General features: G+C 43.6%; 2 protein-coding genes and 1 pseudogene across 9 annotated transcripts in view; 1 reads left to right on the top strand and 2 right to left on the bottom strand.

The window, feature by feature from the left end:
• Positions 1 to 25,669, bottom strand: part of TFDP2 (transcription factor Dp-2) — a 197,132-nt gene extending 171,463 nt beyond the window's left edge. For 3 of the 8 annotated variants that reach the window (XM_066245230.1, XM_066245219.1, XM_066245213.1), the window contains exon 1: positions 25,366 to 25,669. The gene's annotated coding sequence lies outside the window, so the exon portion shown is untranslated. The other 5 variants (XM_066245216.1, XM_066245215.1, XM_066245214.1 and 2 more) reach the window with 5 other exon arrangements.
• The window catches only part of XPC (XPC complex subunit, DNA damage recognition and repair factor), a 286,669-nt gene that overhangs the window by 81,531 nt on the left and 179,302 nt on the right, over positions 1 to 25,836 (bottom strand). The window lies entirely within an intron of this gene.
• LOC136314006 (protein Hikeshi pseudogene) lies at positions 4,300 to 4,883 on the top strand (annotated as a pseudogene).

Here is a 25,836-nt window from a genome sequence, read left to right on the forward strand (position 1 = left end):
GTCCCTGTCTATCCCTCTCTCTGACTCACTCTCTGTCTCTGTAAAAAATAAATAAATAAATAAATAAATAAACAAACAAAAGTGGGTGGTAGGTATAAAAAGGTTGACTACCCCTGCTAACCAATCAAGTTATCCAGACAGGGCCACAATGCAATTAAATTAGGAATCAGCCATTTAAGAAAAAGTTAAAGGTCAGATATTTTAAAAATAAAAATATATTATTGCTCAAACAACCCATGAATTAAAGAAAGAAATTTGAAATATTTATAAGTGAACGAAAATGAAAATAAAACTTGTAAAGTGCACTGAAATAGTACTTAAAGGTAAATTTATATTTCTTTTCATTCATTAAGCAATCATTAAGCTTTAAAAGGTTAAGAAGATCAGTGGAACTCAAAGGAAGAAGGAAAAAAAAGCAAGAACGAATGAAATAGAAAAAAAATCAAAATAACAACTGGTTCTAAGTGTTTTGCTTGAAGTCCGTCCATGTCTAATAAATAGAGCAATATTGTTAGCAGAGTGAAAAGTGCATGGATTTTTTTTTTTAATTTAGGATCTGTTTCAGCTCTGAAATTTCTTAGCTCTTTGACCTTGACCAAGTGACCTAACCTATTTAAGCTTCATTGTCCTCAACTGAAAAATGGGTAAAGTATACGGAGGTTTTTAAAAATTATGTTAGGAGTAAATTAGATACAATCAAAGTGAAAATAATCAAATCCACCAAGTCAGTGTACGAAATGCCCTCCGGTTTATACATAAACACTGAACACATAAACACCGAACCACAAAAAATTTCAATTTTAATTTTTTTGTTTTGTTTTTACACAGAGACAGAGAGAGAGAGTCAGAGAGAAGGATAGACAGGGACAGACAGACAGGAACGGAGAGAGATGAGAAGCATCAATCATCAGTTTTTTGTTGTGGCACTTTAGTTGTTCATTGATTGCTTTCTCATATGTGCCTTGACCATGGGGCTACAGCAGACTGAGTAACCCCTTGCTCAAGCCAGCGACCTTGGGTCCAAGCTGGTGATCTCGGAGTCTTGAACCTGGGTCCTCCTCATCCAGTCCGACACTCCATCCACTGCGCCACCGCCTGGTCAGGCTTAAATATTTTTAAGATTACCTCATAATCAACTAAAATGTAGTTATAACAAAAAACAGTAATGTCTTTTCCATCCAAAATACCTGTTTTTTTTAGAAACCTGCTGTATCTAAGACAGATACTGTCGCCTACCCAATTATCATTTTCCTCTTTTCCCTACGAGAAGTTGAAGGTGGCAATGACTCCAACTAAAAATACTGCATTCTCAGTCTTCTTCTCAAACAGGCTGACCATATGATGTGATTCTGGACAATTAAATGTAAACAAACATTGTTGGGCTAGGCTGCCAGATTTGGCAAGTCCTTTTTCCTTTCTCCCCATTTCTTCATGGTCAGAGGGTGGTTGTACTGCCAAGAGCTGCTTGTCTCCAGTACTATATTTGATATTCAGTCTTGTAAAATATTTCCTAAGGACTGTGTTATTGAGTGACAACACTGTGCCATTCTCCCAAATAAAATAAAAAGTGTTACTATATATTTCAGCACACTATATCAATAGGCTACCAATAAAAATGCTGCTTAGCAACATTAATGGACTTGACAAAATAAAACACAATTTTGTTTAGTATTCTCTTTGTATCTTCTCTCTAGAGCTAGCACAAACTGGAACCTCTAAATGTTACCTAAATGAAGTTTGAAATAGAGGACAAAGTACATGAGTTTCTTGAGCAAATTTACTTGAACGTCTGTGCCTCAATTTCTTCATCTGCAGTCATAATATATCTACTTAATTAAATGAGTCAAGGCATGAAAAATCATTAAGATACAGTACTTCCTCCAAATTAAAACACTATATAATTCACATAGTGCAAATGAAAAATACCACAACATAAATCCAATTTAAAACATAAAAAGGTTTTAATTGTAGTTAAGAAAAACTTCTACGCCCTGGCCGGTTGGCTCAGCGGTAGAGCGTCGGCCTAGCGTGCGGAGGACCCGGGTTCGATTCCCGGCCAGGGCACACAGGAGAAGCGCCCATTTGCTTCTCCACCCCTCCGCCGCGCCTTCCTCTCTGTCTCTCTCTTCCCCTCCTGCAGCCAAGGCTCCATTGGAGCAAAGATGGCCCGGGCACTGGGGATGGCTCTGTGGCCTCTGCCCCAGGCACTAGAGTGGCTCTGGTCGCAACATGGCGAAGCCCAGGATGGGCAGAGCATCGCCCCCTGGTGGGCAGAGCGTCGCCCCTGGTGGGCGTGCCAGGTGGATCCCGGTCAGGCACATGCAGGAGTCTGTCTGACTGTCTCTCCCCGTTTCCAGCTTCAGAAAAATGCAAAAAAAAAAGGAAAAAAAAAAAAAAAAGAAAAACTTCTAAAATTAACAAAATTAGGCAATAAACTTCATCATAATCCAGACAGCAGATATTCTAATAAATGAGAGAAACAGCATAAACCTTCAAATGTAATTTAAATTCTATAAAATTATAGTAAAATAAATGTTACAAAAGTAAATGGGATTGTGACAACTCTTCTTCATTCAATTAAAAATGAAGAGGTATGGGCCCTGGCCAGGTGGTTCAGTGGATAAAACATCAACCAGGTACACCAGAGGTCACAGGTTTGATCCCCTCAGAGGACATACAAGAAGCGATCAATGAGTATACAACTACCTAAATGTAACAACTAAGTGAAACAAATTTATGCTTCTCTTTCAAATCAATGGAAATTAAAAAAACCCCAAAAAACAAAAAACCGACCAAGTATAACGTGCTGTCTTTGAATGAGAGCTTATAATCTTTTAATTTAGAAGTATACAATTCAGCTTGACCAGTGGTACAGTGGATAGAATGTTGATTCCAATCTTTGAAACCACGAGGTCACCAACTTGAGCACAGGGTAACTGGCTTGAGTGTAGGATCACTGACATGATTCCATGGTCACTGGCTTGAGACCAAAGGTCACTGGGCTTGAAGCCCAAGCAGCAGCTAGGTTGGCTAAAGCTCCCCCTCCCCCATCAAGGCTCTTATAGGAACCAATCAGTGAATAACTAAAGTGATGCGAATACGAGTTGATGCTTCTCATCTCTCTCCCTTTCTGTTTCTCTCTGTCTCCCTCACAAAAAAAAAGATATATATATATTTAAAAGTATTTTTAAAGCATTTGTCTTGCTTTTATATTGTCTTTAAGCTACAAATTATTTGAAATGTATGAGATAAACCAAGTGTCCAGAAAGTAAATAAACATGGCACTGAATGTTTCAAGAAATTGCCATCTTTGACAGTAATGGTGATTCTCAAGGATAATCCAGTCATGTGCAGCGATGCATTATGTTTTACCCAGACTCAACAACTGTACAGTTCTTCCTGTCACCAAGTTTTCTGTTGGTTAAAAAATAAATCAGGTTTCTTTTTCCACCTTCATGAACACATTATGTCAACCTCAAAAAGTCAAATCTTGGTGACCTCACCATCTGCCATGATCTCTTGTCAGTTTCAGACACTATAACTCCCACAGATGGTCTCAAAATGCAAGCCCTTTTCCTTTCCAATCACAATTCAACAGCTCTGGCCACAAAGCCTCTTAAAACAGTACAACATTAATAAAAAAAAACAAGGAAGAACAAAGCAAAAATAATTATGAATAAATGTACAGAATTAACATCTCTTGAATCAGGGTTTGCAGACTTTTAACATTGCTGAAAATGATGCTACCAAAAATTATATTTCAGCAAAGGCAATTTATTGAAATGGAAGACATTATTAATTTTAAATACATGCTCAGGTTTCAAAGTTTGGGAAATACACATACCTAGACACTCTTGTAAGTGTGCCACATGTATGTATGATCTTACATAATTCGTAGCACAGAACACCTCTATCAGATAAATATACTATTCACATTTTACAGATAACAAACAGCTTTACAGCTAAAGTAATTTGCCCAGTCAACCAACTGTGTCAATGGCAATATCAGAATATCAACCCAGGAACTAGTAGACATGTTCTTACCTACTATAGAGTATTATAATATATCTAACTTGAGATATAATCAATATAACTTCAAAATATAACAAAATATATAATTATTAAAATAATATAAAAGAACTCTCCTGACCAGTGGTAGCACAGAGGATAGAGCAATGACCTGGGACACTGAGGTCCCAGGTTCAAAACCACGAGGTAGGCTTACATTTTCACTAAAAAGGCAGGAATTAAGCTGCCACCACCATGTTTGGTTGCTAGGTGCCAAGAGTTGAACAGCAAGAGGCAGAAGATAAATTTGTTTTTGACTTGCCTGATCATGAAATATCAACCATACTGTGGTTTAAATGCTAGAAACAAACCCATTTCCTGAGGAAATGAGAGGATCTGTCCGTTTTTTCTATCTTGATTCAAATGGAATGCCCGTATAGCAACTGCTAGGATTTGTCACAAATGGGAACCCAAGTGACACCTCCAAATTTCAGGTCTTAAATCTGGAGAAGGAAGCCAGCATCCTGCTAGAGTCAGGAATACTGTCCAAACTCCATCTGTTGCTCAGATTGGAATTTGAGTGGAATTATTAACCAGTCTGACTTAGTAGACTCCTAAAGTAACTGCTGCTGCTGTATCCTCAGCCAACTCACTCACTCAGTTCACACAAAAGATGTTGGACAACTACCAAGTGGTTAAAGTTTGCTTCACCACTTGCTCTATCTCAGGCCCAGACGACACCAAGTACATATGAAATGTTCATTCCAGCAAATGTGGTTCTGAAATGGTATGAGAACGTTCTAAGATAACTAGCACAGACCCTCTCTTTTAGAAAACATAATTTGAATTTAAAAAATTTAATGGAGCCTGACTAGGCAGTGGTGCAATGGATAGAGTGTCGGACTGGGATGCAGAAGACCCAGGTTCGAGACCCCGAGGTCGCCAGCTTGAGCGCGGGCTCATCTGGCTTGAGCAAAGGCCCACCAGCTTGAACCCAAGGTCGCTGGCTCCAGCAAGGGGTTACTCGGTCTGCTGAAGGCCCACGTCTCAAGGCACATATGAAAAAGCAATCAATGAACAACTAAGGTGTTGCAACGCGCAATGAAAAACTAATGATTGATGCTTCTCATCTCTCTCCGTTTCTGTCTGTCCCTGCCTATCCCTCTCTCTGACTCACTCTCTGTATCTGTAAAAAATAAAAAAATAGCCTGACCTGTGGAGGCGCAGTGGATAAAGCATCGACCTGGAATGCTGATGTTGCTGGTTCAAAACCCTGGGCTTGCCTGGTCAAGGCACATATGGGAGTTGACTCTTCCTGTTCTTCCCCCCTTCTCTCTTTCTCTGTCTCCTGTTTAAAATGAATAAATCTTAAAAAAAAAAAAAAATTTAATGGAGCCTGACCAGGTGGCGCAGTGGATAGACCGTTGGACTGGTATGTGGAGGACCCAGGTTTGAGACCCTGAGGTCGCCAGCTTGAGCGCAGGCTCATCTAGTTTGAACAAGGCTTACCAGCTTGAGCACAAGGTTGCTGGCTTGAGCAAGGGGTTACTCGGTCTGCTGTAGCTCCACGGTCAAGGCATACATGAGAAAGTAATCAATGAACAACTAAAGTGCAGCAATGAAGAATTGATGCTTCTCATCTCTTTCCCTTCTCGTCAGCTTGTCCCTAACTATCCCTCTCTCTGTCACTGTCAAAAAACAAAAAAAAAAACTGCTTAGTAAAAAAAAAACAAACAAAAAAAACTGCTTAGTGACTGGGAAGTTTAATCAAAACTATATAAAAAAATAAAAACATTTAAAAATAGCCTGACCAGGCAGTGGCGCAGTGGATGGAGCGTTGGATTGGGATGCTGAGGACCCAGGTTCGAGACCCTGAGGTTGCCAGCTTGAGCGCGGGCTCATCTGGTTTGAGCAAAGCTCACCAGCTTGGACCCAGGGTCGCTGGCTCAAGCAAGGGGTTACTTGGTTTGCTAAAGGCCCACAGTCAAGGCACATATGAGAAAGCAATCAATGAACAACTCAAGTGTCACAACGACTGGGCTTGCCTGGTCAAGGCACATATGGGTGTTGATGCTTTCAGCTCCTTCCCCCTTCTCTCTCTCTGTCTGTCTCTCCTCTCTCTCTCTCTCTCTGTCTCTCACCCTCCCTCTCTCCTCTCTAAAAATGAATAAAAAATAAATAAATAAATAAATAAATAAATAAATAAATAAATAACAACAACAAAAAGAAGTTAAAAAAAAATTTGCCTGACCAGGTGGTGGCACAGTGGATGGAGCATCGGACTGCAATGTGGAGGACCCAGGTTTGAGACCCCGAGGTCACCAGCTTGAGTGCAGGCTCATTTGGTTTGAGCAAAGGCTCACCAGCTTGGACCCAGGGTCGCTGACTAGAGCAGGAGGTTACTCGGTCTGCTGTAGCCCCAAGGTCAGGGCACATGTGAGAGAGCAGTCAATGAGCAACTAGGGTGCCACAACGAAAAACTGATGATTGATGCTGCTCGTCTCTCTCTGTTCCTGTGTGTCTGTCCCTATCTATCCTTCTCTCTGTCCCTCGCTCTGTCTCTGTTAAAAAAAAAAAGTTTTAGAAAAAAAATAGTGTCGCAACGAAAAACTAGTGATTGATGCTTCTCATCTCTCTCCGTTCCTGTCTGTCTGTCCCTATCTCTCTCTCTCTGACTCTGTCACTATAAAAATAAATAAATAAATAAAATTTAAAAAACCATCAAAAAATAAAAATATGTTCCTCATTTAATTATTTTTCCCCTTAAGCTTACAATATTCATAGCAAAACATTTTGTTTTGGCCAGGATTCATCTTTTACTTAAAAATAAAGCATTATAAGCCCTGCCTGGATAGTTGGTTAGAGCATCATCCCAAAGTGCAGAGGTTGCTGGTTCGATCCCCAGTCAGAGCATATACAGGAATAGGTGTTCCTCTCTCTTTCCTGCTCTCTCCCTTCCTCTTTCTAAAAATAAATAAACATTTAAAAATATATAAAGAATTATCACAACAAAAAAAATGACTTTCAGCTCTGGCTTGGTAGCTCAGTAGTTGGAGCACTGTTCTGACATGCTAAGGTTGTGGGTTCAATCCTCAGTCAAGGTATATACAAGAAAGCAACCAATGAATGCATAAATAAGTAGAACAACAGGTCAATTCTCTCTCTCTCTCAAAACATTAATAAATAAATAAATAATTTCAAAAAACACCCACAATAAATATCAAAATCAACTACTTAAAGACAATTAATGTATGTGCTACTACAGCCACAAAAAAGATACAAAAGAAGCATGTAACATAATAGACTGGGACTGCTGGTTTTTTGTTTGTTTTTTTTTTGTATTTTTCTAAAGTGAGACGTGGGGAGGCAGAGACAGACTCCCCTATGAGCCTGACAGGGATCCACCCAGCATGCCCACCAGGGGGCGATGCTCTGCCCATCTGGGGTGTTGCTCTCTTGCGGCCAGAGTCATTCTAGCACCTGAGGCAGAGGCCATGGAGCCATCCTCAGCATCCGGGCCAACTTCACTTCAATGGAGCCTCGGCTGCAGGAGGGGAAGAGAGAGACAGAGAGGAAGGAGAGGGGGAGGGGTGGAGAAGCAGATGGGCACTTACTTCTCCTGTGTGCCCTGGCCAGGAATCAAACCTGGGACTTCCACACGCTAGGCTGATGCACTACCGCTGAGCTAGCCAGCGAGGGCCTGGAACTAGTGGTTTTATAGGCTATTTATCAGAGGAAGTAAAGTTTCAGCTGAGCTCACCAAAGTAAACGACTGGCAAAGAGAAAAGGCTACATCACAGCCAGAGGGAGCAACTAGCACAGGGGAGGAAGAAAAGCACATGGGAAATTCCAGGAACTGGAGGAAGATCTATGCACCAGAAAATAAAGGGCCAAAAGAAGGGCTTTTAAGAGATGAGGTTGAAAGCCAGGTCAAGCAGGTCATGCCTCTTTTTAAAATCAGATTTTAAGTAGAGAGCTGACCATCTGAACTAAAGACATTAAATTATGTTCACCAAAGATTCAGTAAAAGTATTACATTCTAATTCTTTAAAAGCCAGCATTATTGGCATTATTCTATTGTATAATTCTCTAGTTAACTAAAACAGTCATTCATTGGTTGATTTTTGTATGTGCCCTAAGCAGGGATGGAACCTTTGGAACCCTGGTGTATGATAGAAGAACTTTCAAATTAGTAACTCTGTCCACAAAATGATTAGACACAACAACAAAAGTAGACTACTATATACAAAAGGACTGCAAAAGCCTGACCAGGCGGTGGCGCAGTGGATAGAGCGTTGGACTGGGATGCCAAGGACCCACATTCGAGACCCCGAGGTCGCCAGCTTGAGCGCGGGCTCATCTGGTTTGAGCAAAATCCCACCAGCTTGAACCCAAGGTCACTGGCTCCAGCAAGGGGTTACGCAGTCTGCTGAAGGCCCGCAGTCAAGGCATATGTGAGAAAGCAATCAATGAACAACTAAGGTGTTGCAACGCGCAATGAAAAACTAATGATTGATGCTTCTCATCTCTCTCCGTTTCTGTCTGTCTGTCCCTGTCTATCCCTCTCTCTGACTCACTCTCTGTCTCTGTAAAAAGAAACAAAACAAAAAAAACCCCAGAAAACAGAAAAGGTTGGTGAGGAGTGGAGAAATTACAATCCTTATATCAGGGGTCTCAAACTTGCGGCCTGCGGGCCGCAGACTAATCCATGGGCTTACTTAATTTTATCCAAAATATTTTAAACTTCGTGGATTAGTTCACGGTCAAGGCACATATGAGAAAGCAATCAATGAACAACTAATGTGTCAGAATGCGCAACGGAAAACTAATGATCGATGCTTCTCATCTCTCCGTTCCTGTCTGTCTGTCCCTGTCTATCCCTTTTTATGACTCTCTGTCTCTGGAAAAAAAAAAAGAAGGAATTTAAAAAAAAGAGAGAACAACGCTATGCAAGTCATAAGTAAAATAAATTGGGAAAACAGTATTTGCAACTCATATTTCCAGATAAAATTTCAGTAACAGTTTTTTATTTTATTTTATTATTATTTCTTTTTTACAGAGACAGAGAGAGAGTCAGAGAGAGGGATAGATAGGGACAGACAGACAGGAACAAAGAGATGAGAAGCATCAATTATCAGTTTTTTGTTGCGACACCTTAGTTGTTCATTGATTGCTTTCTCATATGTGCCTTGACCGTGGGGCTACAGCAGACCGAGTAACCCCTTATTCGAGCCAGTGACCTTGGGTCCAAGCTGGTGAACTTTTTTGCTCAAACCAGATGAGCCCGTGCTCAAGCTGGCGACCTTGGGGTCTCGAACCTGGGTCCTCCACATCCCAGTCCGACGCTCTATCCACTGCGCCACCGCCTGATCAGGCCCAGTAACAGGGGTTTTTGGGTTTTTTTTTTTTAAGATTTTATTTATGCATTATAGAGAGGGGAGAGAGAGAGAGAAAGAAGGGGGGAGGAGCAGGAAGCATCAACTCCCATATGTGCCTTGACCAGGCAAGCCCAGGGTTTTGAACCGGCAACCTCAGCCTTTCCAGGTTGAGGCTTTATCTACTGCACCACCACAGGTCAGGCCAATAGTAATACAGTTTTTAAAAAGCCAGAAGATGGCAGTATTACTCCACCACAGTCGTACTGATACCAATATCTAATCCTCTCATCCATGTCAGTAAAGAACCCATTCTTCCTCTTCTTCATGACTCTTGTGGCACGTCTCTATTCTCTCCTATATTTACCTATCCTTCTACTCTTCAGCCACAATATAAAACTGAAGTAAACATTAGTAGAAAGGGAAGATAATAGAAATCCTGAATTTATAACAATACTATTTTTAAATGAATATAACATAATTAAAATGTATAAGGTTCTAGCCTGACTTGTGGTGGCGCAGTGGATAAAGCGTCGATCTGGAAATGCTGAGGTCGCCGGTTCGAAACCCTGGGCTTGCCTGGTCAAGGCACATATGGGAGTTGATGCTTCCAGCTCCTCCCCCCTTCTCTCTCTCTGTCTCTCTCTCCTCTGCCTCTCTCTCTCCTTCTCTCTCTCCTCTCTAAAAATGAATAAATAAAAAGAAATTAAAAAAAAAAACACAAACAAAACAAAAAAAAATAAAAAATAAAAATAAAATGTATAAGATTCTACCTGACCTGTGGTGGCGTAGTAGATAAAACACTGACCTGAAATGCTGAGGCCACCAGTTCAAAACCCTTGGCTTACCAGGTCAAGGCACATACCAGACGCAATGAGATTATGCCTCCCAGTCCTCCTTGCCTTTCTCGGTCTCTCTAAAAATTAATAAATAAAATCATTTTTTAAAATGTATAGGACTCTCTTTGTTAAATATGAACATACAGGTTTATATTCATTATCTTACACAAAAAACAAAAAAAAAGGCCCTGGCTGGTTGGCTCAGCGGTAGAGCGTCGGCCTGGCGTGCGGGGGACCCGGGTTCTATTCCCGGCCAGGGCACATAGGAGAAGCGCCCATTTGCTTCTCCACCCCCACCCACTCCTTCCTCTCTGTCTCTCTCTCTTCCCCTCCTGCAGCCAAGGCTCCATTGGAGCAAAGATGGCCCGGCGCTGGGGATGGCTCCTTGGCCTCTGCCCCAGGCGCTAGAGTGGCTCTGGTCGCAAAAGAGCGACGCCCCGGAGGGGCAGAGCATCGCCCCCTGGTGGGCAGAGCGTAGCCCCTGGTGGGCGGGCCGGGTGGATCCCGGACGGGCGCATGCGGGAGTCTGTCTGACTGTCTCTCCCCATTTCCAGCTTCAGAAAAAAACAAAAAAAAAAAAAAAAAAAAAAAAACCCCAAAAAAGGATACACTCACCAAAAAAACATAAAGCCTGACCAAGAGGTGGCTCAGTGGATAGAGCGTGGGGCAGGGACGCCAAGGACTCAGGTTCAAAACCCCAAGGTCGCCAGCTTGAGCCGAAGGTCGCTGGCTTGAGCAAGGGGTCACTCAGTGTGCTACAGCCCCCCCTCCCCCCCCCCACTCCTCATCAAGGCACATATGAGAAAGCTATCAATGAACAACTAAGGCGCCGCAAGGAAGAACTAATGCTTGTCATATCTCTCCCTTCTTGTCTGTCCCTATCAGTCCCTCTCTCTGTCACTCTCTGTCTGGCACAAAAAAAAACCCAAAAATACCATATATAACATCAGAGGAGACAATAGCTGATAAGAGAGATAAATAACACTTTTAAGGCCAGACAGAGGATTGCTGAATAGTTAGCTCAATAAAACAGAACAAGTTGATCCCATGCATATGAGGGTAGGTGAAGGTATGAAACCAATAAGAAGGCAAGCACAACAGAATTAAGAATATGAAGGTAGGCCCTGGCCAGGTTACTCAGTAGCTAGAGGGCCAGCCATTCAGGCACACTGAGGTCATGGGTTTGATCCCTGGTCAGGGCACATGTTAGAAGTAACCAATGAATGCACAACTAAATGAAACTAACTAGAACAATGAGTTGATGCTTCTCTTTCTCTTTCTCTCACCCACCTTCTTCCTCGCTCTCAAATCAATGGAAAAGTTTAAGAAATTGTTTTGTGTTTTTTTTTTAATTTATTCATTTTAGAGAGGAGAGAGAAAGGGAGAGAGACAGAGAGACAGAGAGAGAAGGTGGGGAGGAACTGGAAGCATCAACTCCCATATGTGCCTTGATCAGCAAGCCCAGGGTTTCGAACCGGCAACCTCAGCATTTCCAGGTCGACGCTTTATCCACTGCACCACCACAGGTCAGGCTGTTTTGTGTTTTTGACAGAGATAGAGTCAGAGAGAGGAATAGATAGGGACAGACAGGAAGGGAGAGAGATGAGAAGCATCAATTCTTCGTTGCAAGCATCTTAGTAGTTCATTGATTGCTTCTTCATTGATTGCTTTCTCATATGTGCCTGGACCCGGGGAGGGGGTGGCTACAGCAGAGCGAGTGACCCTGGCTCAAGCCAGCAACACTGGGCTCAAGCTAGCAACCTTGAGCTTCAAGCCAGTGACCTTTGTGCTCAAACTAGTGACCATGGGGTCATGTCTATGATGCCACATTCCAGCCAGCAACCATGTGCCCAAGCCAGTGGTCTCGGGTTTCGAACCTGGGTCCTCTGCGTCCCAGTCCGACAGTCTATCCACTATGCCACCGCCTGGTAAGGCTTAAAAATATTTTTTTAAAAAGGGAATCTGAAGGTAAGAGTCAGGGTTGGGCTGAAAATAGAAATACTGGTTGAATGTTTGTAAGGAAAAGTCTTCACCCAGAAGGCTAACCATGTATCAAAGAAACTGCCTCTCCTGCACCCCAGCAAAAGACAAGTGGTTTACTTTAAGACAGTGGTTCTCAACCTGTGAGTCGTGACCCTGGCGGGGGGTCGAACGACCGAAACACAGGGGTCGATGGCTTTAGGTGACCCCTGTGTTTTGGTCGTTCGACCCTCGCTGGGGTCGCAACCCACAGGTTGAGAACTGCTGCTTTAAGACATTAAACCAGCCCTGGCTGGTTGGCTCAGTGGGAGAGCATCAGCCCGGCATGTGGAAGTCCCAGGTTCAATTCCCAGCCAGGGCACACAAGAGAAGCACCCATCTGCTTCTCCACTCTTCCCCCTCTCCTTTCTATTTCTCTCTTCCCCTTCTGCAGTCAAGGCTCCACTGGAGCAAAGTTGGCCCAGGCGCTGAGGATGGCTCCATGGCGCTAGATAGCGCCTCAGGCGCTAGAATGGCTCCAGTTGCAATGGAGCAATGGCCCAGATGGACAGAGCATTACTCCCTAATGGGCATGCCGGGTGGATCCCACTTGGACACATGCAGGAGTCTGTCTCTGTCTCCCCACTTCTCACTTCAGAAAAATACAAAAAAAAAAAAAAAAGACATGAAACAAAACAGGATGTAGAAACCAAGTACACACGGGTTGCCTACATACCATAACAAAGAGATTAAATATTTACATGCAGAATGGTGGACTCCCACTGCTGTTCCTCAAATCAGCTGCCAAAACACAGGCCAAACAGAGGGCTACAGCATTCCTCCACAGGAAATCTGACCCAAGAGAAAGACTACAACCACTCAATCACCCTGTGTTAAGATTTCCAGTTAAAGAAACAAACTCACCCTGGCTGGATAGCAAGGCTGGTTAGAGCTTCATCCTGAAGCATAGAGGTTGCTGGTTAGATTCCCGGTCAGGGCACTAAAGGAACAAACGTTCTGGTCTTGTTCCTGCTTTCTCCCTTTCTCTCTCAAAAATCAATAAAATAAACAAACAAACCAAAAAGAAACAAACTCCCTTGACCTGTGGTGGTGCAGTGGATAAAGCGTCAACCTGAAACATTGAGGTCACTGGTTCAAAGCCCTGGGCTTGCCTGGTCAAGGCACATATGGGAAATGATGCTTCCTGCTCCTCCCCCTTCCCCCTCTCTCTCCTCTCTATAAAAATGAATAAATAAAAATTCTAAAATAAAAAGAATAAAAGAAACAAACTCATAGATACAGAGAACAGACTGATGGTTGCCAGAGGGGAGGAGGCTTGGGGGACGAGGTGAAATGGTAGAGATTAAGCCTGATCAGGCAGTGGTGCAGTGGATAGTGTGTCAGACTGGAACGTAGAGGACGCAGCTTGAGTGTGAGCTCATCCAAGTTGAGCACAGGGGTTATTGGCTTGAGTGTGGGATCACAGACATGACCCCATGGTCACTGACTTGAGCAAGGGGTCACTCGCTCCACAGTAGCCCTCTGGTCAAGGCACATATAAGAAAGCAATCAATGAACAATTAAGGAGCTGCAATGAAAAATTGATGCTTCTCATCTTCCTTCCTGCCTGTCCCTATCTGTCTATCCCTTTCTCTGTCTCTGACACACACACACACACACACACACACACACACACACACACACAGAGGCTGACCAAGCGGTGGCACAGTGGAAAGAGCTGGGACACAGAGGACCGTTTTGAAACCCCGAGGTTGCCGGCTTGCATGTGGGCTCATCTGGCTTGAGCAGGGGCTCACCAGCTTGAGCATGGGTTGCTGGCTTCAGCACATGAGAAAGCAATCAATGAACAACTAAGGTGCCACAACTACGAGTTATGCTTCTCATCTCTCTATCTTCCGGTCTATTTCTCTCCCATGAATGCTAAACAAAAAAAACAAAAAACAAAAAAGAAATAACTCGGAGAGCATAACTTTAAGAATTGGGAGAGTATGGCCCTGGCCAGTTGCTCAGCAGATAGAACATTGGCCTGGTGTATGAACATCCTGGGTTTGATCCCAGTCAGGGCACATAGGAGAAGCGACTCTGTTTCTCTCCCCTCTCTCTCTCTCTCTTCTCTCCCTCTTCCTCACCCACAGCCAGTGGCTTGGCTGGTCCAAGGGTCTGGCCTCAGCCACTAAAAATAGCTCAATTGAAAAAAACATAGCTCAACTGATTCCAGTATCCACCCCAGATGGGTTGCTGGGTGGATCCCAGTGAGGATACATGCAGGAGTCTGTCCCCTCCTCACTTAAAAGAAAAAAGGTTGGCTTAGTGGTAAAGCATTGGTCTGGCATGTGGATGTCCCAGATTTAACTCCAGTCGAGGTACACAGAAGAATCAACCATGTGCTTCTCTACCCCTAACCCTCACCTTTCTATCTTTCCCTTACCCTGCCACAGCCATGACTTGGCTGGAGTGAACTGGCTCCAGGCGCTGAGGATGGCTCTATGGCCTCTCCTCCGGAGCTAAAATAGCTTGGTTGCAAACAACAGAGCAAGGGTCCCAGATGGGCAGACCATCAGCCCCACAGGAAGATTGCCAGGTGTATCCTGGTCAGGGCACATGCGGGAGTCTGTCTCTCTACCTCCCTGCTTCTCACTTAAGAAAAATTTAAAAAGAAAAAAAAATTTGGATAGCATGGACAAAACAAGTCAGAATTTTAGCTGATTACAAAATCAGTAATAATAGGTAACACATATAGCACTTAAATGCCAGGGATCATTCTAAATGCTTTAGGTGTATGTGTTCATTTATAAAGAATAAATGTTATGCCTGACCAGGCGGTGGCGCAGTGGATAGAACGTCGGACTGAGATGCAGAGGACCCAGGTTCGAGACCCCGAGGTCGCCAGCTTGAGCGCGGGCTCATCTGGTTTGAGCAAAAAAAAAAAAAAAGCCCACCAGCTTGAACCCAAGGTTGCTGGCTCCAGCAAGGGGTTACTCGGTCTGCTGAAGGCACATATGAGAAAGGAATCAATGAACAACTAAGGTGTTGCAACGCAATGAAAAACTAATGATTGATGCTTCTCATCTCTCTCCGTTCCTGTCTGTCCTTGTCTATCTCTCTCTGACTTACTCTCTGTCTCTGTAAAAAATAAATAAATAAAATTTAAAAAAATTAAAAAAAAATAATGTTATAAATAATAGCAACCTGCCTGATCAGGCAGTGGCACAGTGGATAGAGCATCAGACTGGGACACGGAAGACCCAGGTTCAAAACCCTGAGGTCGCCAGCTTGAACACGGGTTCATTTAGTTTGAGTAAGGTTCACCAACTTGAGCACAAGGTTGCTGGCTTGAGCAGGGGGTCACTCATTCTGCTATAGCCCCCTTGCCCACTGTCAAGGCACATGAGAAAGCAATCCGTGAACAACTAAGGTGCCGCAACGAAGAATTGATGCTTCTCATCTCTCTCCCTTTCAGTCTGTCTGTCCCAATCTGTCCCTCTCTGTCACACACACACGCACACACATACACACACACACACAAAATAAGCAACCCTATGAGTTAGGTGCTATTATAAACCCCAATTTACAAATGAGAAAACCGAGGCCCAAAATGTTTATATAATTTACTCAAGGTCACCCAGCTAATAAACTGAAGAGCCGGGATTTAAACCTAGGCAGGCTAGTCTCAGAGTTTATCCTCTTAACCAGGACATTATTATGAATTAACAGTGTGATGTGGTTGCCAAAGAAGTGTCGATTTAAGAATGTTCACCCGGTCAAGGCACATATGGGAGTTGAAGCTTCCTGCTCCTCCCCCCCCTCCCCTCTAAAATGAATAAATAAATAAAAATTTAAAAAAAAAGACTGTTCAAACCTCCCTCTCTTTTTTCTCTCTCTCTTCCCCTCTAGAAGCCAGTGGCGGGACTGGTCCGAGTGTCAGTCTCAGGCACTGAGGACAGCTCAGTTGAGCATCGGTCCCCGACGGGGGCTGTCAGGTAGACTCCAGTTGGGGCACACATAGGAGTCTATCTCCAGCTCCTCTTGCTTAAAAATAAAAAATAAAAAGAACACCTAAATCTGTGTAGAATTTTTAGAAGAGTTTATTTGAGCCAAACTGACAACATATGCTAGGGAACAAGATTTCAAATGCTCCAGAGAATACTAGTTTTGGAGCTTCTTTTATACATTTGAAATTAAGAAGGGAGCCTGACCAGTGGTGAGGCAGTGAATAGTGTCAACCTGGGACAATGAGGACCCATGTTCAAAACCCCAAGGTCGCCAGCTTGAGCAGGGATTCATCTGGCTTGAGCACAGACTCACCAGCTTGAGCACAGGGTCATCGACATGATCCTATGGTCGCTGGCTTGAGTAAGGGGTCACTGGCTCAGCTGGAACCCCCTGGACAAGGTACATATGAGTAGCAATCAGTGAACAACTAAAGTGCCGCAACTAGGAGTTGATGCTTCTCATATCTCTTCCTTCCTTCCTGTCTCTCTCTCAAAAGTTAAAAAAAAGAAAAAGAGAAAGAAATTAAGGAGGGAATGTAAAGAAGATTACATGAAGGTAGGAGAAAGCAAGGCAGGGAGGGATAGGATTACAGGGTAGTTAAGATTATGTGTTCTCTTGAGGATTAATAACCCCTTCCAGGGATATTATAATGTTCTGGTATTTTAAAGGTGCATTAACCTAGATGCACAACAATAATGAACAGGGCTGGCTTGAAACCTTTCATTAAAGAAGTTATAAGCATTGCCTAACCAGTGGTGGCACAGTGGATAGAGGGTCAACCTGGGCTGATGTCCGAGGTTCAAAATTCCAAGGTCATTGGTTTGATCGTGGGCTCATCCAGCTTGAGTGCAGGCTCATTAGCTTGAGTGCAGGGTCGCTGGTTTGAGCCCAAAGGTCACTGGCTTGAGCAAGCAGTCCCCCAGTCAATGCACATATGAGAAGCAATCAATGAACAATTAAAGTGCTGCAACTACGAGTTTATGCTTCTCATCTCTTTCCCTGTCTCTCTCTTGCTTAAAAAAAAAAGTTATAGGCATGACTACCTACCATGACCTGCCCTTAGTTAGGAGTTTATGATTAGATCAGTAAGGTTACTTTCCAAAGAACCCCTTTTTTCATTCATAGTACCAAGTCGACTCTTCATCCTAAACTGCATGCTTTAAAATCAGAGAGATAACTTATAGCCTTCCCTTCTGGTTAATATCTAATATTAGAAAGCACACTTAAAATTTTTTTTTTAATTTTTTTTTATTATTCATTTTAGAGAGGAGAGAGAGAGAGAAAGGGGGGAGGAGCAGGAAGCATCAACTCCCATATGTGCCTTGACCAGACAAGTGCAGGTTTCAAACCGGCGACCTCAGTATTCCAGGTCGACGCTTTATCCAATGCACCACCACAGGTCAGGCCTAGAAAGCACACTTTTTTTTGGGGGGGGGGATTTTTCTGAAGCTGGAAACAGGGAGGCAGTCAGACAGACTCCCGCATGCACCCGACCGGGATCCACCCGGTACGCCCACCAGGGGGCGATGCTCTGCCCATTCAGGGCACCGCTCTGTTGCAACCAGAGCCACTCTAACACCTGAGGCAGAGGCCATAGAGCCATCCTCAGTGCCTGGGCCAACTTTGCTTCAATGGAGCCTTGGCTGCGGGAGAGAAAGGAGAGGGGGAGGGGTGGAGAAGCAGATGGGCGCTTCTCCTGTGTGCCCTGACCGGGAATGGAACCCAGGACTTCCGCACACCAGGCCAACTCTCTACCACTGAGCCAACCGGCCAGGGCCTAGAAAGCACACTTTTAAGAATATGGATGATCTTAAAAAAAAAATCCACAAATAAGTATCAGTATTGTAAGGAGGTTCAAATCAAAACAACAAAATCATTAGAAGTTAAAGACTGAGATTATGTCTAGAGAAGAAAAAAATCAGTGGAATGTAAATATCTTCAAATATTTGAAAACCTACATACAGAAAAGAGAACTAGAACCAGTGAGAATACAACTTCTAATTCAGTAAGAGAAAAAAATTTTATAAAATCCAGAGGTGTCCAGCCTTACTAGGTGGTGGTACAGTGGATAGAGTGTTGGACTGGGATGTGGAGGACCCAGGTTCTAAACCCCGAGGTCGCCAGCTTGAGCGCGAGCTCATCTGGTTTGAGCAAGGCTCACCAGCTTGAGCCCAAGGTCACTTGGTCTGCTGTAGCCCCCCCCCCCCAAAGCACATATGAGCAATCAATGAACAACAAAGGAACCACAACAAAGAATTGATGTTTCTCATCTATCTCCCTTCCTGTCTGCCTGTCTCTATCTGTCCCTCTCTCTGACTCTCTCTGTCTCTCTCATAAGAAAAAAAAAACAAACCAGAGGTGTCTAAAAATCTTTATCTTAGAGTATAAATCTCCTCTCCAGAAAAAAAAAAAAAGCAAATATATAAAATTTTACATAAAATTTCCAAGGGCTCAAAAATATACTTTTAAATCTACTCATACTCTACCTCTAGAGTCATGTACTCCGTATTAAAATGGAAAGGTCAAGGATGAATAGGCAAACATACTTAATAATCTTTAGCAAGTCTGACCTCTGGTGGTGCAGTGGATAAAGCGTCAACCTGGGAATACTGAAGTCGCCGGGTTCAAAACCCAGCACTTGTCTGGTCAAGGCACATATGGGAGTTAATGACTCCTGCTCCTCCCCCCTTTCTCTCTCTCTGTAACTCTCTGTCTCTGTCTCTCTCTCCCTCCCTCCTCTCTAAAATGTATACATTAAAAAAAATAAAAATAGCCTGACCAGGAGGTGGCACAGTGGATAGAGCATCAGACTGGGATGCGGAAGACCCAGGTTCGAGACCCCAAGATCGCCACCTTGAGTGTGGGTAAATCTGGCTTGAGCAAAAAGCTCACCAGCTTGGACCCAAGGTCACTGGCTCAAGCAAGGGGTTACTCGGTCTCCTGAAGGCCCGCGGTCAAGGCACATGTGAGAAAGCAATCAATGAACTGAAGTGTCGCAACGAAAAAATAATGATTGATGCTTCTCATCTCTCTCCATTCCTGTCTGTCCCTATCTATCCCTCTCTCTGACTCTCTCTCTGTCCCTGTAAATAAATAAATAAAATTTAAAAAATAAAACTAAAAATAAATAAGCTAAAAAAAGAAAAAAATAATCTTTAGCAACTCACCCACTAGTTTGCCTGCATCCACCTGAAGGTGTACTTTGCTTCTTTCAAAGAGGTGCCCTGTGAAACTTGCAACCAGGGAAGCAGTGGGCAGCAGCAGTCAGTCCCCGGCTTACCCACTGAAGCTCTCTCCAGGAACCCAAGTACTGGCCTCTTTTTCTCTACCTAAATTAAACTTACTTTTACTTGCAAAAATAATAATGTTGAAAATTCATTACTAAAAATTCTCTGATCTAAAAAAACTCTCAACTCTATGCTTTCTAGCTTCTGCTGAGATCCATTATGATACATATTGCAGTAAGAGTTTAAATATAACAAAGTCAAAAAAAGTCAAGTTTGCTAAGTGACAATACAAACAATGGCCTGATCAAGTGGTGGCGCAGTGGATAGAGCGCCAACCTGGGTCGCTGAAGACCCAGATTTAAAACCCCAAAGTTGTCGGGAGCCGATCAACGACTGCTGGCTGACAAGGTCACAGCAGGAGAAGACCCACAACTGCTGGCTGACAAGGTCACAGCAGGAGATGACCCACAACTGCTGGCTGACAAGGTCACAGCAGAAGAAGATCAAAAACTGCTGATTAACAAAGTCACAGCAGAGAAGACCAATGGCTGCGGGGTGACAATGTCACCGCAAAAAGAATAGGCACAACGATACTTCCCCCTTTGACCTTTTGAATTAATCTGGCCTTATATCCCCCCTTTTCTGGGTGTGTGCTATTATTTGTGGCACAGGGATAATAGTACCGTGCTTTCCCTGTAGATTTGTAGTAATTTCTTTGGAAATGAGACAGAAGGTGTAAGTTCCACAGAAAAGCCTGTAAGCCCCTTGAACTGGGCTCATAAACATAAGAGGCTGGCTATGATATCCCTCATAAAGGGTTAAGTTTGGAGGAGAATTTCTTCTTATTAATCATGTTAGAAAGAATATAGTTAGAACTTAGCTAGTATATGAATATAGTAAATAAATAAAGTTTAACTAGACATTAGAATCTTAGGTAAAGTGTAGTAGAGTGGCCTGTTGCGTGGCCTTGGATAGGAGTGCAGCTGGCTAGTAAAGAATGTTTTGTTAAGAGACTTGTTTTATGACTAAAGGCAGTTACTGGGCTTTCTCAGTGAGACATTCTCATGAAATTTATATACTTTCCCAAGGTTTTTCATTCAGATAATAAAGAGGAATATGGAAGAATCCATAGAAGCAATAGCAACTAATGCCTTCTGATATTATGTTGCTACTAGCTATCTTGCAGGTGCACTCTATGTATCTCTAAGTAAAAAATTACTCTTTATACTATGTCAGTTTCTTAACAGCAAGCCTTTTGTAGTCTTGTGAATAAAGAATTAGGACACTACATGAACTCAAGGCTATTTCCCTGAGCAAGCGGTGGTCCTCTGCTAGTCCTTGATGATTTTGTCTGCTATCTCTTTCTGTGCCCTTGACTCACAACAAGAGTAAAATAGAGTTATTAATTAGTACTAATCTTTTAGAAGTTTGTACCAATATTATTATTACTATTGTATAACTGTACTTTGAATAACTTACCACCTGAATTGTAGCTTATAGATATGAATTAACTGTTATCTAAAAATATGTAACCATAGTGAAACTAAAACAATGATGTATTCAAAATACCATGTGATTGTAACTTAGTTTGTGTGCATAAAAAGTAATGTTAGACCAGCCATTGAGAGAGATGCCTGGCAGTAAATGCTAACCAGAGAATAAAGAATTCGGCTCTCTCACTCGATTTCGCCGATGCCGTCTCCTCCTGTGGGACCTCTGGATCCTCCCCCCGGGGCTGGACCCCGGCACAAAGTCACCAGCTTGCGTGCAGGCTCACCAGCATGAGCATGGGGTCACCGGTTTGAGCAAAGGCTCAAAGACATGATCCCACGGTTGCTGGCTTGAGCCCAAGGTCACTGGCTCAGCTGCTGCCCCCTGGTCAAGGCACCTATGAGAAAGCAATCAGTGAACAACTAAGGTGCTGCAACTATGAGTTGATGATTCTTATCTCTCTCCCTTCCTGTCTGTTCCTGTCTTTTTGATAATAAATAAATAAATAAATAATAAACTATAAAAAATTTAAAAAAATAAAAAATAAATAAACTATGAGTAAACTCAAGAGATAGTACTGATTGGTTTATTATTCAACCTTTAAAATAAATATGCAGAAGCGCCCATTTGCTTCTCCACCCCCCCCTCCTTCCTCTCTGTCTCTCTCTTCCCCTCCCGCAGCCGAGGCTCCATTGGAGCAAAGATGGCCTGGGCGCTGGGGATGGCTCTGTGGCCTCTGCCTCAGGTGCTAGAATGGCTCTGGATGCAACAGAGCGACGCCCCAAAGGGGCATAACATCGCCCCCTGGTGGGCATGCCGGGTGGATCCCGGTCGGGCGCATGCGGGAATCTGTCTGACTGCCTCCCCGTTTCCAGCTTTGGAAAAATGAAAAAAAAAAAATTTCTCCCTTCCCATTCTTTGTTCCTGGTTAAACAGTAAGACTGACAGATCAAGAAATAATGGACTGGCCTGACCAGGCAGTGGCACAATGGATAGAGAATCGGACTAAGATGAGAAAGACCCAGATTCGAGATCCCGAGGTCGCCAGCTTGAATGCAGGCTCATCTGGTTTGAGCAGGGCTCAACAGCTTGAGCACAAGGTTGCTGGCTCGAGCAAGGGGTCACTCGGTCTGCTGTAGCCCCCGGGCAAGGCGCATATGAGAAATCAATCAATGAACAACTAAGGAGCCTCAACGAAGAATTGATGTTTCTCACCTCTCTCCCTTCCTTTCTGTCTGTCCCCATCTGTCCCTCTCTCCGATTGTCTCTGCCACAAAAAAAATAAAAAATAAAAAAAGAAATAATGCCTGACCTGTGGTGGCGCAGTGGGATAAAGCGTCGACCTGGAACACTGAGGTTGCCAGTTCGAAACCCTGGGCTTGCCTGGTCAAGGCACATATGGAAGTTGATGCTTCCTGCTCCTCCCCTTTCTCTCTCTCTCTCTCTCTCTCTCTCCTTTCTTTCTAAAAATCAATAAATAAAATATTAAAAAAAAAATTCCAGGGAGGAATACAACATCACTTAAAAAAAAATAAAAATAAAAATAAAAATAAATAAAAAAAAAGAAATAATGGACTGGAAGTCAGGTTACTTAGGTTCTAATTCACTACCTTTGACATGATTTTTATTTGGGCTTAGTCCATCTCCTCATCATGTTCTAAAAACTTTCATATTATCTAAAAGGGCTTTTAAAATGGTGAAATGTTATGTAAATATAAATAACTCATGTATTACATCTAAAATATAAATGATCAACATCAAGAAAATAAAGTCAGTCTTTCTATCAAAGTAAATGTATATTCACATGTCAATTCCTAATTACAAGAAACAAACTTTGAAACCTTAGGGTAGACCAAGGTAGGTAGGAGTGATTATTCGGCATGGGATTTGGAATCGCAGGATCCCCGGTCTATGTTGAGGGAATGAGCTGCAGTGGATTATCTAAGCTTTTGAAGAGCTTATTTTAATAAAGGTTTGAACATGTTGTTCTTTAATTATGCAATAAAGAAAAAAGAAAGAAACTTTAGGGTGTGTTTTAATGCATAATTTTGCTCCAGAAATGCTTCCTACATTAAGGATAAACATATCTATACATTCAATTTCAAGCTGTATTGAGAGGACATGGCTCCGACGGTTAAGAATTTTGGCTGCAAATGAAAAACTTGAAGGTGCCAGTGGGCTACACACATTTACAAGAGTTGGAGGGAGAGTTCCTTGATTACAAAATGGTCATAAGGGTATGCAACACTTGAAAAATCCGTTTTCTCTCTTAAACCACTAGAAATAAAGAGAACTAAAAAGTTAAGAGTTAATAATTCTTGAGCCTTTATTAACAAATATAAGCACCACATTGCTGAAACAGCAACTGTCCTGCCAGAACAGTACTACCAACACCATGACTGCCATGATTCTAGACTCAAGATCCAGGCACAAGATGTTCCAACAAATAACCCATTGACAGCCAGTACACAGTATGAGAGAATCCAGGCTCCAGACATCTGATTTTTCTCCTTGGTGCTACTTGAAAATGAACACTTCTATTAAAGATTTATTATAGTAATAGGATAGTGATAAAGTTTTAACTAAATTATAGGCTAACCAATGAAATGGAAAAGCAACATGCACTATTAGATCAACTAAATTATTTTACATTTAATTTTAAACAGGTCATAATTACACTATATAGAAAACAGATGGGCCCTGGCCGGCTGGCTCAGCAGTAGAGTGTCGGCCTGGCGTGCAGGAGTCCCGGGTTCGATTCCCAGCCAGGGCATACAGGAGAAGCGCCAATCTGCTTCTCCACCCCTCCCCCTCTCCTTTCTCTCTGTCTCTCTCTCCCCCTCCCGCAGCCAAGGCTCCATTGAAGCAAAGTTGGCCTGGGCGCTGAGGATGGCTCTGTGGCCTCTGCCTCAGGCGCTAGAATGGCTCTGATTGCAACAGAGCGAAGCCCCAGAGGGGAAGAGCATCGCCCCCTGGTGGGCATGCCGGGTGGATCCCGGTCGGGCGCATGCGGGAGTCTGTCTGCCTTCCTGTTTCCAGCTTTGGAAAAATGAAAAAAAAAAAAAAAGAAAAAGAAAACTGATGAATAACAGATAAATATTTATCAAGTGAGGCCTGACCTGTGGTGGCGCAGTGGATAAAGCATCGACCTGGAAATGCTGAGGTCGCCGGTTCGAAACCCTGGGCTTGCCTGGTCAAGGCACATATGGGAGTTGATGCTTCCAGCTCCTCTCCCCTTCTCTCTCTCTGTCTCTCGTCTCTCCTCTCTCTCTCTCTCTCTCTCTCCCTCTCCTCTCTAAAATGAACAAATAAAAAATATACATATTTATCAAGTGAGGATGAGAAAAGTGGCCCAGAAAAAATTAGGCTGTAGAAGTGAAAACAAACAAACTATGGTTTGGGGGAGAAGGGGGAAAGAAGAGAACCAGCTACTGACTTACTAAAAAGAGAGTAAGTGGGGCAAGGAGTTAGCCCTCTGAGATAGGATGAAGAAGAGAAAAGTATGCAAAGAATTAAAGGGAGCTTCAGAAGTGAATATGGAAAGGGATGAATGAGCCTGTTACATCTGTTTCAACAGAAAAAGAGAAACAATCCAGGGAACATTTCAGAACCAGCATTCATTATAGTCAATAATAAAAATGCCTAACCCATGCATGGCACTTAATATGTTCTGAGCTTTGTTCCACATGTGTTCCATAAATTGGTCCATTTCCTCTTTGCAACACCCCCCAAAGGCAGATACTGCTAAATTTTATACATGAAGAAACTGAGACCACACAACGCGAGGTGGCAACACAAGCTGGTACCAGAGGCTGAGCGCCCATCCACTGAGCTGAACTGTCTGAGAGATCCTACAAAAACCTTTAACACTGCTCACAAAAATTAGAGGATACTTCAAAATGAATATAAAGCTATAAAATATCCCCTAACTTTTGTGAGCAGTATATTTCTTGTGGAGAGGGGCCGTGGTTCTCTGGAATTTATCAACGGAGCCTGACCCAAAAAATGATACACAACTTCAGAGAAAAGTCTCTTTATGGGGGATATACGGTTCTTTCAAAAGCACAAAGCTTTAGAACTCTGAAAAACACCTAGTAGAGACAGATGGAGGCGTGCAGGTCATGAAGAGGAAAAGTCAGAAAACGAGACTTACAAGCCATACTTCTCCCCTAAAAAGCCAGAGAAAGCAGAAAGCAGCCCTTCCTCTACGCCACGAGGCGTGACTCAGGGACACTGCCTCCCCACAATCTACAGTGGGGGAGTGTGGGGGGAAGGCTCTCCTCCAGACACGGGTTCTTCGGCAAGGCCTGGAAGGACGCGTGATTACAGACAGATGGATTCCGAGTGACAAGAGAGCCCCGAGGCGCAGGGAGGAAAACCTACCCAGGAGCACGCCCGGCTGGGTCTAGAGGCCCTCGGCACAAGGACCTGCGCCCTTGCCCCATAACTTACCCCCACTTGGCTACAGAGGACGAGGCGGCCACGCAGGGCCGTTTTTCCGAGCTTGGGGCACCCGTGCTAGGCGGCCCAGTCCCGGCGCACTCACACTCGGAGCAGGCGTGAGAGATCCGCGGCCTGTCCTGTCAAGGCCCTGGAGTTCGAGGCCCCAGGACGCCGACTGTGCGCGCGCGGTCGAGCTTCTCCAAAAAGAAGGGGTCAGGGTGCACCCCGCGAGCCGGGCATTGGCAACCGCTGCAGGAGATATCGCTGGCAGCTCCGTCCGCCCGCACCCGGCCCAGACACTGTTCGCTTAACCCGCGCGAGCTTTGGCGGCGGAGCAGCACGGTGAGCGCCGATTGGCCCGCGGGTTGAGTAACGTAGGGCGCTTCTCCCCACGTATTGGCTGGGTCGGCGGTGCGTGCAAGGAGTAAACAAACCCCGCCCCCAGATTTCCCAAAGAGAGGAGGGGGCCGCGAGGTTAAG

This window comes from Saccopteryx bilineata, chromosome 10 (assembly GCF_036850765.1).
Source record: "Saccopteryx bilineata isolate mSacBil1 chromosome 10, mSacBil1_pri_phased_curated, whole genome shotgun sequence".
NCBI classification, from domain to species: Eukaryota; Metazoa; Chordata; class Mammalia; order Chiroptera; family Emballonuridae; genus Saccopteryx; species Saccopteryx bilineata.